General features: G+C 40.4%; 1 protein-coding gene across 3 annotated transcripts in view; it reads left to right on the plus strand.

Moving 5' to 3' along the window:
- ST6GAL2 (ST6 beta-galactoside alpha-2,6-sialyltransferase 2) overlaps positions 1–17063 on the plus strand; it is a 175524-nt gene that overhangs the window by 40014 nt on the left and 118447 nt on the right. The window contains exons 2-3 of one of the 3 annotated variants that reach the window (XM_044286397.1): positions 14004–14079; positions 16826–17003. The gene's annotated coding sequence lies outside the window, so the exon portion shown is untranslated. Of the gene's footprint in view, positions 1–14003; positions 14080–16382; positions 16428–16825; positions 17004–17063 lie in introns of those variants that run through there. The other 2 variants (XM_044286398.1, XM_044286395.1) reach the window with 2 other exon arrangements.

Here is a 17063-nt window from a genome sequence, read left to right on the forward strand (position 1 = left end):
AGAAAATCCATCCCACCTCACAGGTTAGGTCAGGACTCTGACTGGGCCACTCCAGAAGGCGTATTTTCTTCTGTTTAAGCCATTCTGTTGTTGATTTACTTCTATGCTTTGGGTCGTTGTCCTGTTGCAACACCCATCTTCTGTTGAGATTCAGCTGATGGACAGATGGCCTTAGGTTCTCCTGCAAAATGTCTTGATAAACTTGGGAATTCATTTTTCCTTTGATGATAGCAATGCATCCAGGCCCTGACACAGCAAAGCAGCCCCAAACCATGATGCCCCCACCACCATACTTCACAGTTGGGATGAGGTTTTGATGTTGGCGTGCTGTGCCTCTTTTTCTCCACATAGTGTTGTGTGTTTCTTCCAAACAACTCAACTTTGGTTTCATCTGTCCACAGAATATTTTGCCCGTACTGCTGTGGAACATTCAGGTGCTCTTGTGCAAACTGTAAACGTGCAGCAATGTGTTTTTTTTGGACAGCAGTGGCTTCCTCTGTGGTAGCCTCCCATGAAATCCATTCTTGTGTAGTGTTTTACGTATCGTAGATTCGCTAACAGGGATGTTAGCATATGCCAGAGACTTTTGTAAGTCTTTAGCTGACACTCTAGGATTCTTCTTCACCTCATTGAGCAGTCTGCACTGTGCTCTTGCAGTCATCTTTACAGGACAGCCACTCCTAGGGAGAGTAGCAGCAGTGCTAACCTTTCTCCATCTTATAGACAATTTGTCTTACCGTGGACTGATGAACAGCAAGGCTTTTGTTGTTTCCAGCTTTATGCAAGTCAACAATTCTTAATCGTAGGTCTTCTGAGAGCTCTTTTGTGCGAGGCATCATTCGCATCAGGCAATGCTTCTTGTTTGAAAAGCAAACCCAGAACTGGTGTGTTTTTTTTTTTTTTTTAATAGGTTAGGGCAGCTGTAACCAACACCTCCAATCTCATCTCATTGATTGGACTCCAGTTGGCTGACACCTCACTCCAATTAGCTCTTGGAGATGTCATTAGTCTAGGGGTTCACATACTTTTTCCACCTGCACTGTGACTGTTTACATGGTGTGTTCAATAAAAACATGGTAACATTTAATTCTTTGTATGTTTATTATTTTAAGCAGACTGTGATTGTCTATTGTTGTGACTTAGATGAAGATCAGATCACAGTTTATGACCAATTTGTGCAGAAATCCACATCATTCCAAAGGGTTCACATACTTTTTCTTGCAACTGTATAAAGGACACCCCCTCTATACAGTGCATCCTCCTATATATAGGATACCCCTCTAGATACAATGCACCTCTTTATATACAGGGCACCATCTCTATATAAAGGACACCTCCTCTATATACAGTTCACCATTAGGACATTTTTTGTTAATTTAGCAAGAAAAAAAACAACTGAGATTATAATCGATAATTGTCCATAAAGTCATTATTCAAAACTTGTTGTTTTTTTTTTACAAAATTTCCACATTATTAAAGTACCACTCCTGCAAATATTTTTATCTTCTGACCTGTTAGAAAGTTACTGTACATGATATAAACTGTAGTAAACGTAATCTTCTTACCAGTGACTATATTTGTGAGTCTTAACCTGCCTTCTGATCTTTAGCTGTGTCATGTGACCAACACTCTGATCTCCAACTGACACAGGACAGGAAGTCAGTTACTTCTCTATTCATTCCTATGAGACTGACATTGTGCCTCCCATAGGAATACATGGCAAAACTGGCTTCCTGTCCACACATAAGATGCTGTGTTATTTGGAGAGTCAAAGTTTTGGTCACATGACACAGCTGAGGATCAGAAGGGAGGTTATAACTCACAAACACAGTCACTGATAAGAAAATTACCTCCACTACAGTTTACATCATGTACCATTCTAATAGTTCAGGGAATAAAAATGGCGTGTAGAGCTAGCTCAGCTAAATGTAATGATACAATTCACTTAGCAATCTATTACTTCATTCCGAAGAAAAGGTGCTTTTAATTCATATGCAAATGTGCTGTTAAGTGCATTCTGTGCTGGACCAGCCTCTTCCTCAAGCATCACACAATGCCTGATGAAGGGGCTTGTCCAGTCCAGAAATGCAGTGTTATTCTACGTAAACAAACGCAATTGAAAGTTTTTTTCGTTTTTTTTTTAGCAAGCAGCACCCGCTAGAAGTCTCCTTTTTTCTTATTTTCTTTTGATATTGGTTAACTGGATTTTGTCTGGTGAGACAGCGAAGCAATAGCTTCAAGTACTCAGTTTGGCACGTCTGGTTGTTGTGTGCCTAGCACAACGCCCCAAGGTGAGTGGTTTTTATACCCTCCACCTTCATCTTTAAGTCATCCCAAGTGTTGCCCTATGCACTTTCTGTATACTTAGAAGGTTCCTACATAGTCATCTGGCCTTATCAATCAAGGAGTGTGTGGGGACTGGCAAAAAAAGCAGGAGGAGCAAGAATGCACAAAGTGCCTTGAGCCCACCCTTGATGCACTCAACTGTTAATTTACATATGGATTAAAAGTTCATTTGCTGAAAGGTGAAAAATATAATTGCATTACATTATTGAGCTAGCCCTACAAGGCATTGTGAATTTACTTGCTATTTTCATGAAATTCTGCTTTAATTACTACATTTGAGTACATGAATCCAACATTTGCTAAAGCCTGAACATTTCTGCTCTACTCTTTCTGACCTAGTCAGGAGGGATTATATGGCAAGCTTTTCTCATGTTTGTACTCTTCGAATTTCACATTTGACACTCAGTAGAGTCTGCTGGAGCCCTGGCTGAAAGGCTGTCTGAGTGAAGGGGGACACACAGGCACAGATTTAAAAATCAATGAACCATGGGACTATAGAATGCATGCAAACCTACTTTCATTAATCTTGTCTCATGGAGCGCTATATTGCCATTCATTGTTAGAGATGGGTGGGTTGAGGGTTTGATTGCTGATGTGTTAGATCTGGAAGCAATGCAGAGCATGAACACTTTGATGCTGCACTCATTAATTCGTCTAGAAGGTATTTGCGTGGTTTTCTTTTAGAAAGTCTGTCAATTAATTCAAATCGGAAACCACAGAATACCAGAATAGGCATAATGCATGGTTAAAAACTACTAAAAAATACTAGCTAAATATAACATATTCACCAAGCCTCTGCGCAGTAATGGTATGCCCTCCATTGTTATCTTGTGTAGACCTTAGAAGTTAAAGCTGGCTGTACATTTTAGACAGTTGTCAGCTAAACCTTGGTTGGGACAACAGGTCTCAGCACCCCCTCCCCATAGAAATGCATGCCTAAAATCATAGGTTTAGTGTTTTCTGATGGCATTAAAGGTGTTATAGTAATCTAAATCTAAACTTTGTTGAAGGCATACTTCAGTATTTGACAGAAGCCAGGTAGCCAGGGTGGCTAGGAATATGCAATTTGCTCCGAACTTAGGGCTCATGCCAATGGCTGTATTATGGCTCAGTTCTGTAGAGAACTGTAATAAGGCTATAGAAGTACATGAGGCATCTTCCGTACCTCCGTATGCCTCAGCTATGAAGTCTCGTGGAAATACAAATCTGACAGAAAAAGTGCATATAGGTTTCTAGGGAAGAATACATTATTTCTGTACATGGAGCATTGCCAAGTCAAATTGGCCCCTGGAGTCAGTTCCAAAGTCTTTACAAAGGACCAAGGGACATTCATTATATGTAAAGGCAATTTAGATATCAATACAGAAAAGGATTCTTTACAGTTAGAGTACTCAAACTGTGGAATGCCCTACCCTAAGAGGTAGTAATGGCAAATACAATGTCAGCATTTATAAAAGTGCTAGATGCTTATGTAATAGCAACAACATGGAGGGTTATAATTATTCAAAACTAGTTTTTTTTTTTTTTTACAAAATTTCCACATTAATCTAATTTTAATTGAGAAAGGTTGAACTTGAAGGACCTGTCTTTTTTTTAACCCATGTAACTATATATATATATATATATATATATATATATATATACACACACACATATGCATGTATGTTACCTATCCCTATAGCCCCATAGGCTTTTTGTATGAGTGGTCTCCAAATGACCAAAATAGCATGGTCTACTGCACTATTCAGCCCAAAACCTGAGGATCCACTACAAAATAAATCAAACCTAATCCCCTATCTGTCATGGATTATTTAGAAAAGGAACTAATTATGCCAGTGTGGACAGAACCTAAAGGTAGCCATCAACTTAGGTAGCCTCATCAGCTACTCGGGACTGGCTGGTAGGCCGTCTCATTCATTATTTTCTACAGCTGTTTAGAAAATGGTGTACATGTAAGACAGCTAGGAAGCTGTCTTACATTTAGAACTGGTGGAGCATCCGCCGAAGTTATGAAGAGGTCATCCGCCATAACTTTGGCTGATCCACAGCCAGCTTAGGGGTTTATTAAGGGTTTATTGTGCCCCTATGTTTTACAGGCTTATTATAATGTTTAAACCAGAGCTTCACTTTGACATGCTTGCTAAACCCGTTAGTGACCACCAATATAATTTTTTAAAGTAGTCACTAACAGGCCTTAGGCTAGCCCTCTGCTATTTTACAATGGCCTAGTCTAAGTGCTGCTGCAGAGACTGGGGGCTTGACTCTCACATGAGAGATGGACTCCTGCTCTAATGGCTCGGGCTGTTTAGCCCCTTATCTGCTGCCGTCAATAGAGACTGTGGCATCTAAGTGGTTTAGAAGGAGCAGGCTCCCTCTGTCTCCCATCGGCATAATCAGTACAGTGTATTATAGAAGCGATTAAAGATTGCCTGTTAAAGTCCCTTTGTGGGACTAGTAAATGATTAAAAAAAAGTTAGTTTTATTAAATAAAAAAATCCCCAAGGTAGAAAAATCACCTTTATCCCATTGAAATAAAGCTTTTCAATGGAAAAAAAAATAGCAAAAATAAAATCTCCTCCACATATTTTGTTTCACTGCATCCGTAATGACCCGCACTATACAATTATTATGTAGTCTATCTCTTGCGGCGAATGCCAGAATTTTTTGCTTATTTGCATCAAAAAGAAAAAACTGAATAAAAAGTGATCAAAAGTGTTATGTACCCCAAAATAATATGAATGAAAACTACATCCTTCAAAAATCAAACCCTCACACAGCTCTGTACAACTCAAAATAAAAAAAGTTATGGGTTTATTGCTTGGGATGTACTTGTATTACTGTAATTGTACTGACCCAGAGAATAAAGTTTTAATGTTATCAATGCCGTAAAATTTACGTCACAAAATCTATAACCTAAAAACTCAGTGGCAGTATTTCAGATTTTTTTTCCCATCCCTTCAAAAAAGAGTTAATAAACGTTAATAAGTTATGTGCACCCCACAATGGTGCCATTAAAAACTACAACTTCTCCTACAAAAACCAAACCCTCATAAGGCTACATCGACAAAACAGTAAAAATGTTATAGCTCTTGGAATATGACAAAAATGCTTGGTCACTAAGGCCAAAAACAGGCTGGTCACTAAGGGATTAAAATATCAGCAATATGTTTCCAACACCGCATCTTCCATAGACATTAGTAAAGTATGTGCAGACGTAAACTGATTGAAACTTCTCACTAACTCTTGATGCATTCTGTATCGGAAGAATAACATGGTTCTTGTATATGTAAATGAGTCACTCAATTATCTTAGATGACATACAGGTTGTGCAATTTCCACTACTTCCAATGGACTATGATTCCTGGATCTGTTTAGTTCTCTGGCTACACTACAAGTGTAGTGATTCAGCCAATTTCTGGAAACATTCATGTGACTCAGATTTTTTCTTGTAAGGTTTTATGTTCTACAGAAACAAAAATTCTTAAGAACAATGTTTACTCTTGTGAAATAGCCATTTCTAAGCTTTTTTTTTTATTAATTGGAACACAGCCGCTCTTCATGTATACAGTGTGTGCTAGGTGCCCATCATTTTTATTACTACATACGGAAGCAAACCACTATCCTTTACATCACAGAACTTTCATTACAGTAGTATCTTCTTCAGCATCCTCTTCTGGTCTTAAAGGGGTTGTCTCACTTCAGCAAATGGCATTTATTGTGTAGAGAAATTAATACAAGGCACTTACTAATGTATTGTGATTGTCCGTATTGCCTCCTTTGCTGGCTTGAGTAATTTTTCCATCACATTACACACTGTTCGTATCCAGGGGTTATGACTAGAGATGAGTGAAGTATTGGAAAATTGGATTTGGCTGCTTTGGCGAATTTTCTAAATTTGCTTTGTGTCAAATTACTTTGTCATGAATCATGTGTCTTTGTAAATAGTTGGTGCAATGACAGCATCCCCCCATCATTGTACCCCTCAGATTCTGCGTTCATACATCGTGGAATCTGATGTACATAATACGGTGTAAAATAAAATTTTAAAAAATCATTTACCCGATCCATTTGCTTGCGACGGGCCAGCTGTCACCATCTTGATTGAAGATCTGGTGTGAAATCTCGTGTGGCCTGAGATGACGTCATCACGCCTGGCAAGACTGTGACTGCCGGGCCAGCGTGAGCCAATGGAGCAGGTAAGAATGCATTTTTTATTTTTTTTTTGCACTATTTCAGGTTAAACTGATTTGCTACCACGAAGCATAAGGACATTTGGCTTTGCGCCGAATCGAATTTAACCTGAAATTCGGATCGAAGTCCACTTTGTGGACTTAGATTCGCTCAACACTAGTTACAACCACCCTGCAGTCCAGCAGTGATGGCCGTCCTTGCATGATATATGAAAAGCGGCCAGACTTCCTAGTGGCTGGGATCATGGGAGTGCACATAAGCCGTTACTTTAATAATCACTTTTGCTTGATTTTACAGTTTTTTTTTTTAAATGGTTACACATGTAAAGGGGCCTCTATGGTCTGTCTCTAGTTGCAAGACAAACGTTGGACATTTCTCACCATCAAACATAGGTCTTTGCATCCATATACTGTACCAAACAGAATGAAGCTAATGCTATTAATCACAAAATGGTTTAATGTGCCTTCAAATCAGGGGTTCTTCATGTATCAATTTTGTCAGCTACAGCCATTAACAGTATGATGGGAGACAAAATGTGATCACAGATTGCAGTAAAGGTAATTGTCATATTTTTTATTTTTATTTGCTAGTTTATTAGAGCTAGGCATGTATACCTGAGTTAGTCTATTCAATGATTATCAAAAGATCTGTAATTACCTTATAATAACAGCATTCATTAATGTCTTCTGTCCCTTTTCACTGCTCCCTTTAAAAGACAGTTGCTAGGGCTTGTTTGTCTTCCCTTTAGTGTAAACAGAAGACAGAGGGGCGGTCCTTCACACTGCATGCCTGCATTAGGCTTCAGAGTGAGGAGGCGTGTCTCTCAGTAATCCAATCTGATTGGCTGGCAGGGAGCTGCTGGCTACAGCAAGTTTGTATGGGAAGTGAGGGAAAGCAGTTTTGGCCTCCAGAACTGGCAGAGGAGCCATCTTGAGAATGTCCTCATATTGTAAATGTTGAAACATCCGTAACTAAGGGAAAAACTCAAGGAAAACAGTGGTATGTGAAGAAACTAAAGATTGCTTTATGCATAATTCTGCTGCAGCAGTAACATGTGCTAATTTTTTTTAATTTTTTTTTAATGAAAACATGACAGTTACCCTTTAATCTTTTTAGCCTTCTACATTAGAACTATTGTATCATATCCATCTATGATCATGATGAAGTTGGCTTTTTGGTTTTACACTTGTGGTTTTAGTATTAAACATTTGGAAAGCCCAAATGTGACTGCAGAAAAGTGAATTGGGAAGTAGATAGGGTTACATAGGATACCACATGGACAGAGGCGTACTTTTCTACCATGCATCCTTATCAAGTTGGCTGACATCTGTGTTCTTAGTGTAGACATGAAAACGAGTGACAACTAGTACAACTACTATAGGGGTTGTCACCTATTTTAGCTTTTTACCTGATTATGTATTTTTGGAAAAGAACAATATATTGTTTATAATTGACCTTACTCTTCCAACTCCTCCCATTATCACGTGACTTCAGTATCCAATCAGACTTATGCTTATCTCATCCCTATTCTCATTGTCTCCATATATCCCAATACACTGCAGTTTACATTGCATATTTTAAATACAAACTTAATCTTTCCCAAAAATGCAGGGGCCCTTGCAGTTTAGTAGTTATAGTAGGACCGTCGAGATAGTAGTTCAGTTACCCATATCATGAATTTAGGTATCAGTTCACACATAAGTGACTAGAAGAGCTTCAGATTGCCAGTTAGTGTAGATCAACAAGTGATTAAGATGTTAGAAGATCAATACAGCATGTACTTGTGTTGGCGTGGTTATATAACAGTAGTTATTTACAGTGATATATGGGTAACCACATCTATGCGCTGTTGGTAAGGAAAAAGTTGTCCATGCAATTTCCCTTCATTGCCTTTCCTTAATTGATTTAGACAGTACTGTATACATAGTAGTGTGTCACTGTTTCTTACCATATCCCAATGCGGAATAGATGTCTTGTAGTTTGGGTTGTTTCTTCCCAGTACTCCATATAGATTAGATGGCTTCTAGCAGATATAGCATTGTGGTTCAACTAGGACTCACGTTAGAATCACATAAGCAATAGATGAGGTAGGAGTTAGGATAGGCTGCATTACAGCAATGTTTCCTGCTATATTACATACTCCACGGCTTTAGTATGTTAATCAGTGAATCCAGATAAACAGCCTGCAATAGGAGTTTTCTTAAACGGCATCTGTCAGCAGGTTTGTACCTATGACACTGGCTAACCTGTTACATGTGTGCTTGGCAGCTGGAGGCACCTGTGTTGGTCCCATGTTCGTATGTGCCCACATTGCTGGGTTAAATTAAAGTTTTACTATATGCAAATAAGTCTCTAGGAGCAATGAGTGTGCTGCTGTTACATCTGGAGACTCTGCTCTCTCTACAACTGCCACGTCCTCTCCACTTTGACTGACAAGGTCAGGCAGTAAAAGCATCATCACATCTGCTCCTGTCAATCAGAATGCAGAGGGTGTGGCAGTGACAGCAGAGCCTCTAGGTGTAATGGCAACACGCTCGTTGCTCCTAGAGGCTCATTTGCATATATTAAAAGATACATTTTCTCAGCCATGCGGGCACATACAGTTGCAAGAAAAAGTATGTACAGAGCAATGGTCAAAGATTACTCCTGACCGCTGTGCACGTCTGATCTGCAACTACATGTAACGCTTGGTTGAAGTTATTGCTGCTAAAGGAGGTTCAACCAGTTATTAAATCCAAGGGTTCACATACTTTTTCCACCTGCACTGTGAATGTTTACATGGTGTGTTCAATAAAAACATGGCAACAGTTAATTCTTTGTGTGTTATTAGTTTAAGCAGACTGTGATTGTCTATTGTTGTGACTTGGATGAAGATCAGATCACATTTTATGACCAATTTGTGCAGAAATCCATATCATTCCAAAGGGTTTGCATACTCGCAACTGTATGAACATGGGACCAACACAGAGGCCTTCAGCTGCCAAGCTAACATACAACAGGTTGGCCAGTTTCATAGGTACAAATCTGCTGACAGATGACTATTAAATAGGCAGTCCTTACAGTGGTGTTATTAATGCTTAGATAGTAACGCTCCTGTAATGTGAATTGTGCAGATGCATTTCAGAGCTATCTTGGCTCCTTCCTCAGTGACTATCATTACCAAAGACCCAAAGTGCCACCTATAGTGGACCAACTGGCTCCTAAACTGTACAGCAGGGGCGGATATATCGCCTGTGCAGCCGGTTCGGCTGCACAGGGGCCCAGTTCAGGAGGGGGCCCCTTCTTACCGGCAGCAGGGGGAGATGAGCTCTTCCATTGTGGAAGTGCTCATCTCTCTATATTCATCTGTATGTCCGTCCTTAGGACAGCCATACAGATGGATGCTGCCGCAGGGGAGAGGCATCTTCCTGTAGTCTATCAGAAGCCGGTGCAAGCGACGCAATTACGTCATCACACCGTCTGAGCCGTACAGCGCTGGACACAGGCCAGAAGAGGCCTGCATCGCATCGCTGAAAGCGGCAAGGAGGTAAGTTTGTGAGTTTATAGCTTTTTTTTATTTATACTTTACTAGGGGCCCTATCTGGCACTCATGGAGGCATCTACTGGTGCCCTATCTTATGTACTGGCACACATGGGGGGCACTATGGAAGAGGAGTAGCACTATAGGGCCCTATTTTAAATATCGACACACATGGGGGGCACTATGGATCGGGAGAAGCACTATGGGGAGCCCAATCTTATATGCTAGCACACATGGGAGGGCACTATGGAGGGGGAGGAGCACTATGAGGGCCCTATCCTTTATGCTAGGGGGCATCTACTGGCACATTTTATACTGGCACATTGTCAGGCACCATGGGGACAAGCAGAGGCGCACGATATAGGAGTATTTTATACTGGCGCAAATTATAGGGGAACTATGGGGACCTTGGCTCAAATGGGGGCACTAAGAGGGTTTTTTGGGCACACAGGGGGCATTGGCACACATTATGAGGTACTATGGGGACATTGGCTCTACAGGGGGCAGTAAGAGGATGTATTTTTTATACTGCCACACAACAGGGCATTTTTATGTACTGGCGCACATTATAAGGGAGCATTTTTCTACTGTTACACATTATAAAGTACATTATTACTACCGGGGGCATTATGGTGGGCTTAATTACAGTTGAGGGACTATGAGGAACTTGAATACTAGTATTCAAGTATAGTAGCCAATCATTAAAGGGAAACTATCTGTGTGTAACTAGTATAGGGAGCACAGCAGGTACAATATTAGAGGTGGCAGGATGGGGTGTTTAGAAGGTGGGAGGATGATGGAAAACTAGGAAACTAAGATGTCTGCCTGTCAAACTCTGCAGAGAGAAGAGATGGCTGAAGCTGAAAAAAATAATCATGGCAGTCTGATCTGAATGGAGAAGAGAAGGACAGAGAACATCTACATCAAAGGAGACGTCACTAGATGTAAGAGGTATGTCCTGTATTAGGCTACCTTCACATCAGAGAACAGCCTGCCGAAATGCTCCAGCACTGCTGGATGCAGACAGAATGCCCCCCGGCCCTATTAACTATAATGGGGTGTGGCAGAGATCTGGCCACAATCTGGCAAAAATGCAGAGAATCAGCGGGACACAAACCGATGCATGCCTGAGTTTTTGTCCGACCAATTCCATGCATCTGCCAATTCAGGTGGCCCGACCGTAGTGCCACAGGTGTGAAAGTTGCCTTACCCTGTATGTTTTGTATTGCTATAAGTAATGTTAGGACGGAATAGGTTATGTTGAGAATTTGGCTTGGGGGGGAGGGGGAGGAAGGCCCTGGCACATTCTTTGCATTGGGGCCCTATGCTGTCTTTGTCCAGCCCTGCTCTACAGTGTCGGGAGTTCTGCTTCTTGGATGCATTGATGTGGCTCCTTCACAGTGGCAACACTATTACAATGAGGAGCAAATCCATCCTATTGTCTTGTTGGAAAGGTGGCATTATATTAGTGTCGTTTACAGCTGTATATGGATGTAGCAGAGTTAACAGTCACAGTCTTAATGTGTTAACTAGATGTGATAACTCACTAAGTGTGTGTGTTAAAGGCTATGTACACATTTGGGGCAATTTTTCTAATTATTGCATTGCACTCCTCTTGAGCTAAAAATCATTTTTTCAGTTGATCTTTATTAAAATATACACTCACCTAAAGAATTTTTAGGAACACCATACTAATACGGTGTTGGACCCCCTTTTGCCTTCAGAACTGCCTTAATTCTACGTGGCATTGATTCAACAAGGTGCTGATAGCATTCTTTAGAAATGTTGGCCCATATTGATAGGATAGCATCTTGCAGTTGATGGAGATTTGAGGGATGCACATCCAGGGCACGAAGCTCCCGTTCCACCACATCCCAAAGATGCTCTATTGGGTTGAGATCTGGTGACTGTGGGGGCCATTTTAGTACAGTGAACTCATTGTCATGTTCAAGAAACCAATTTGAAATGATTCGAGCTTTGTGACATGGTGCATTATCCTGCTGGAAGTAGCCATCAGAGGATGGATACATGTTCTCCTTCTGTTTACGCCAAATTCGGACTCAACAGAAATCAAGACTCATCAGACCAGGCAACATTTTTCCAGTCTTCAGCAGTCCAATTTTGGTGAGCTTGTGCAAATTGTAGCCTCTTTTTCCTATTTGTAGTGGAGATGAGTGGTACCCGGTGGGGTCTTCTGCTGTTGTAGCCCATCCGCCTCAAGGTTGTGCGTGTTGTGGCTTCACAAATGCTTTGCTGCATACCTCGGTTGTAACGAGTGGTTATTTCAGTCAACGTTGCTCTTCTATCAACTTGAATCAGTCGGCCCATTCTCCTCTGACCTCTAGCATCCACAAGGCATTTTTGCCCACGGGACTGCCGCATACTGGATGTTTTTCCCTTTTCACACCATTCTTTGTAAACCCTAGAAATGGTTGTGCGTGAAAATCCCAGTAACTGAGCAGATTGTGAAATACTCAGACCGGCCCGTCTGGCACCAACAACCATGCCACGCTCAAAATTGCTTAAATCGCCTTTCTTTCCCATTCTGACGTTCAGTTTGGAGTTCAGGCGATTGTCTTGACCTGGACCACAACCCTACATGCATTGAAGCAACTGCCATGTGATTGGTTGACTAGATAATTGCATTAATGAGAAATAGAACAGGTGTTCCTAATAATTATTTAGGTGAGTGTATGTAACCTTTTTTTCTGTACAGAGCTGGGATGCTTTAGTACAGTGTTTCCCAACCAGTGTGCCTCCAGCTGTTGCCAAACTACAACTTCCAGCATGCCCAGACATCATTTGGTTGTGCGGGCATTTTGGGAGTTGTAGTTTTGCAACAGCTGGAGGCACACTGGTTGGAAAACACTGCTCTAGTAGCAGCCTCTGGATTTTCTCTCTGTTGGGGAGCTGACAAGTTCCTTATCTCTGCTCTCTGACATTATAAATCCTCATTATAGCTCAGTTCGCACTGATAAGAATGCGGCTTAAATAAGTGTTTATGTCCTCTTAGTAGTTTAGAAATAAAGGTTATTAGATGATCCAGTGCAAGCTGAAAGTAGGGGCCCTATCGCACAGTTAGAAAAACAGTTAACCCTTTGTAACAGAATGGCTCAATATCTTTAATAAAGGCCAATTGAAAATAGGATTTTTAGCTAGAAATGAGTAAGATGCAATCATAAACAAAATTGCCTCCAGAGGTGTACATCACCTTTTAAGCCTGCTGCATTTGCATAGACTAATTGTACAAACAATCAAATGTACAAACATTATTCTTTTAGGTAACCTTCTTACAAATTTGCAGAGAACACCTGCTTACTGTGAGACTAAAAATTTGTGTTGTTGTATTCATGCATTATGGACTTGAATTCTGCTGCAAGGGGTTGTTCTAGATAGCTTCATTATAACGATTATACACTGGTTTAGTAGGCATTTCGAATACAGAAAAAATAACACCCACCAGGATAATCTATTCTATTGCTTTTAGTCCATATGTATGGTCATAAAACACATTGATGTCGTTTCTTGTGCTCTTTGGGATGGTTCTATGCATTTCTAGCATTTAAAAGTCACGCTAACATTCAAGTTATAGCCTCTTTCAGAGGAAAATAAACGTGCCCTCCTCCCATAAACACCAAGCCAACATGGAAGTTTTTATGGAGTGGAACAAAATAAATTCCTTGTTCGCACATAATTATCAAGCCACCACTTGTGATACAACACAATACATAATAAAGTGTCTACACTTACCAAATTGGTCCCCTCTGAACACTGCATAACTGCAGATCTGAGTTGCGAGTAGTCTCCAGAGTAGTGTTAATCTCTGTTGCATGTGATGCATAGATATTACATGTGTGAGGATGTGAAACGGCATAATAATGTTTAATATCATAATGTATTTAAGCATAATTATATTAATATGTCATGTTCTTTTTTTTAATCTTAGGAATACCCCATGAACGGAAGATATAGAAAACAACAAAGTTAAAAGAGCAGGAGTAGGATAAACTGAGAGAACGCAAGTAAGCCTTTTCCCTATCTTTGTTATGTGTGACCCCCCCCCCCCCCCCCCCCCCTATCAATTAGTCCTGGCTCAGTGGTAGTGTGAAATAACATGGAGTGTTTACAGCTTTTCTGGTGTTTGGGATTTTTTTAAATTATTTTCTTTTCATTTTACAAACCCACAGATTCACACACAGACATAATATACTACATTGCAGATTTATAGTTGTGCATGTATTCAATGCATCACACAATTTCAAAAAGGTCCTTACATTACTTTAACTGCTTATGAATTGTAATTTGGGTCCTCATTGTGTTTGATGCTTAATGTGTACTAGTGTATGTTTCATCTGACCTTATAACTGCTAGGAAAGAAAGAAGTCTAATGCCATTTTAATTTTGCATGTGCAAAATTGCATCTTTTTATTTAAACATTTTGCACTACTTAATTGTGCTGGAAAAAAAACATTGAGGTAATTTAAAGGTGTCATCAGTATCTGACCGGTGGGGAACCGACACCCAGGACCCACTGCTGATCGGCTTTTTGAGAAGGCAGAGGTGCTCACATGATCACCTCGGCCTTCTTGCAGCTTAGACTATGCCAGTGACATCACATTCATAAAGTGAATGGGGCTGAGCTGCGATACCAAGCACAGCCTCTATACAATGCTGGTGACTACCTCTTGAAGCTCATCAAGAGAATGCCAAGAGTGTGCAAAGCAGTAATCAAAGCAAAAGGTGGCTACTTTGAAGAACCTAGAATATGACATTTTCAGTAGTTTCATACTTTTTTGATAAGTATATAATTCCACATACCATGGAACACAGTGAAGACAGTCATCATCAAGTGGAGAAAATATGGCACAACAGTGACATTACCAAGAACTGGACATCCCTCCAAAGTTGATGAAAAGACTAGAAGAAAACTGGTCTGGGAGGCTACCAAGAGGCCTACAGCAACATTAAAGGAGCTGCAGGAATATCTGGCAAGTACTGGCTGTGTGGTACATGTGACAATAATCTCCCGTATTCTTCATATGTCTGGGCTATGGGGTAGAGTGGCAAGACGAAAGCCTTTTCTTACGAAGATAAAGATCCAAGCCAGGCTAAATTTTGCAAAAACACATCTGAAGTCTCCCAAAAGCATGTGGGAAAAGGTGTTATGGTCTGATGAAACCAAGGTTGGCCATAATTCCAAAAGATATGTTTGGCACAAAAACAACACTGCACATCACCAAATGAACACCATACCCACAGTGAAGCATGGTGGTGGCAGCATCATGCCAAGGGGCTGTTTTTCTTCAGCTGGAACTGGGACCTTAGTTAAGCTAGAGGGAATTATGAACAGTTCCAAATACCAGTCAATATTGGCACAAAACCTTCAGGCTTCTGCTAGAAAGCTGAACATGAAGAGGAACTTCATCTTTCAGCATGACAACAACCCAAAGCATACATCCAAATCAACAAAGGAATGGATTCACCTGAAGAAGATTAAAGTTTTGGAATGGCCCAGCCAGAGCCCAGACCTGAATCCGATTGAAAATCTGTGTGGGGATCTGAAGAAGGCTGTGCACAGGAGATGCCCTCGCAATCTGACAGATTTGGACAGATTTTTGCAAAGAAGAGTGGGCAAACCTTGCCAAGTCAAAATGTGCCATGCTGATAGACTCATACCCAAAAAGACTGATTGCTGTAATAAAATCAAAAGGTGCTTCAACAAAGTAGTTTAAGGGCTATTTCACACGAGCGGGTGCCGTGCGTGACCTCCGCTCCGTGAATGACAGCCAAGACCCGATGCAGACTGCAGAGGCACGGAGCATTAACATGATTGATAATTTTCCGTGCCTCTCTGTGACCTCTTTACTACGAAATCACAGTGAGAAAGTTGTCATTGTGATTTCGTAGTAAAGAGGTCACAGAGAGGCACGGAGCATTATCAATCATGTTAATGCTCCATGCTTCTGCAGTCCGCATCGGGTCTTGGCTGTCATTCACGGAGCGGATGTCACGCACGGCATCCGCTCGTGTGAAACAGCCCTAAGGGTGTGCACACTTATGCAACCATATTATTTTATTTTTATATTTTTTTTATATTTGTTTTTCAATTGAGTTGTATAGTTTATAGATCACATTAAAGGTGGAAAATGTTCTGAAATGATTTCTTTGTCTCATTTTTTTACAGCACAGAAACCTGACATTTTACCAGGGGTGTGTAGACTTTTTATATCCACTGTATATTCTCTTTTATTGGATGGATTTACACTAGTTACACCAGCTTTCTCAACACTGATGACAAGAATTAATATTCTAAGACATTATTGGGAAGAGAATGGTTTAACCCATACTCTGTATAATAAAGCTATATGATGTGAGTGGACTTTTAGTGTGAATTTGTTTGTTATAGTTTACAGGCTTTATTGCTCATTTGCTCCATAAATGTCAAAACAGCTTTCTAAACAGTCTTCATAAAAAATGTCCTATCATCTTGCTTCTTGAGAGTGTCAGAATTTCATTTTTTCATATTTTTTTCCCAATAATGTTATTGAATGTTGTTATGGTGGATAGACACTTTTTGATCTGTTGCAATTATGGAAATGGTAACATCTTCGCACATCTAAACAGAAAGATTTTGGGTGGAATAAGCATGTGTATCTCTATTTTTACAGCCTGGTCATGGACTGGACTAGAGCCTCCAGTGACTCGTCACCTTAACTGTCAATGTTGTGTGAAAGACATATTTTAATATATGACCATTATCTCCTGCAGAGGGTGAGATAATGGAATGAAAATAACAACATTTTTACAACAACCTTCATGTCCGAAAAGACACTTGACACCGCAAGAAAATGTATTTATCTCCAGAAGGACAAATTCCTTCCACGCATCAGCCACTATCACTCCCCTTTGTTAAAGAATGAGAATAATAGTACTTGACAGTAGTGGGGTAAGAACAGGAGATGCGTATATTCTGTGTTTTATTCCCTCTTCTCTTGTACTGGTTTTC

Source organism: Bufo gargarizans, chromosome 3 (assembly GCF_014858855.1).
Source record: "Bufo gargarizans isolate SCDJY-AF-19 chromosome 3, ASM1485885v1, whole genome shotgun sequence".
Taxonomy (NCBI): Eukaryota; Metazoa; Chordata; class Amphibia; order Anura; family Bufonidae; genus Bufo; species Bufo gargarizans.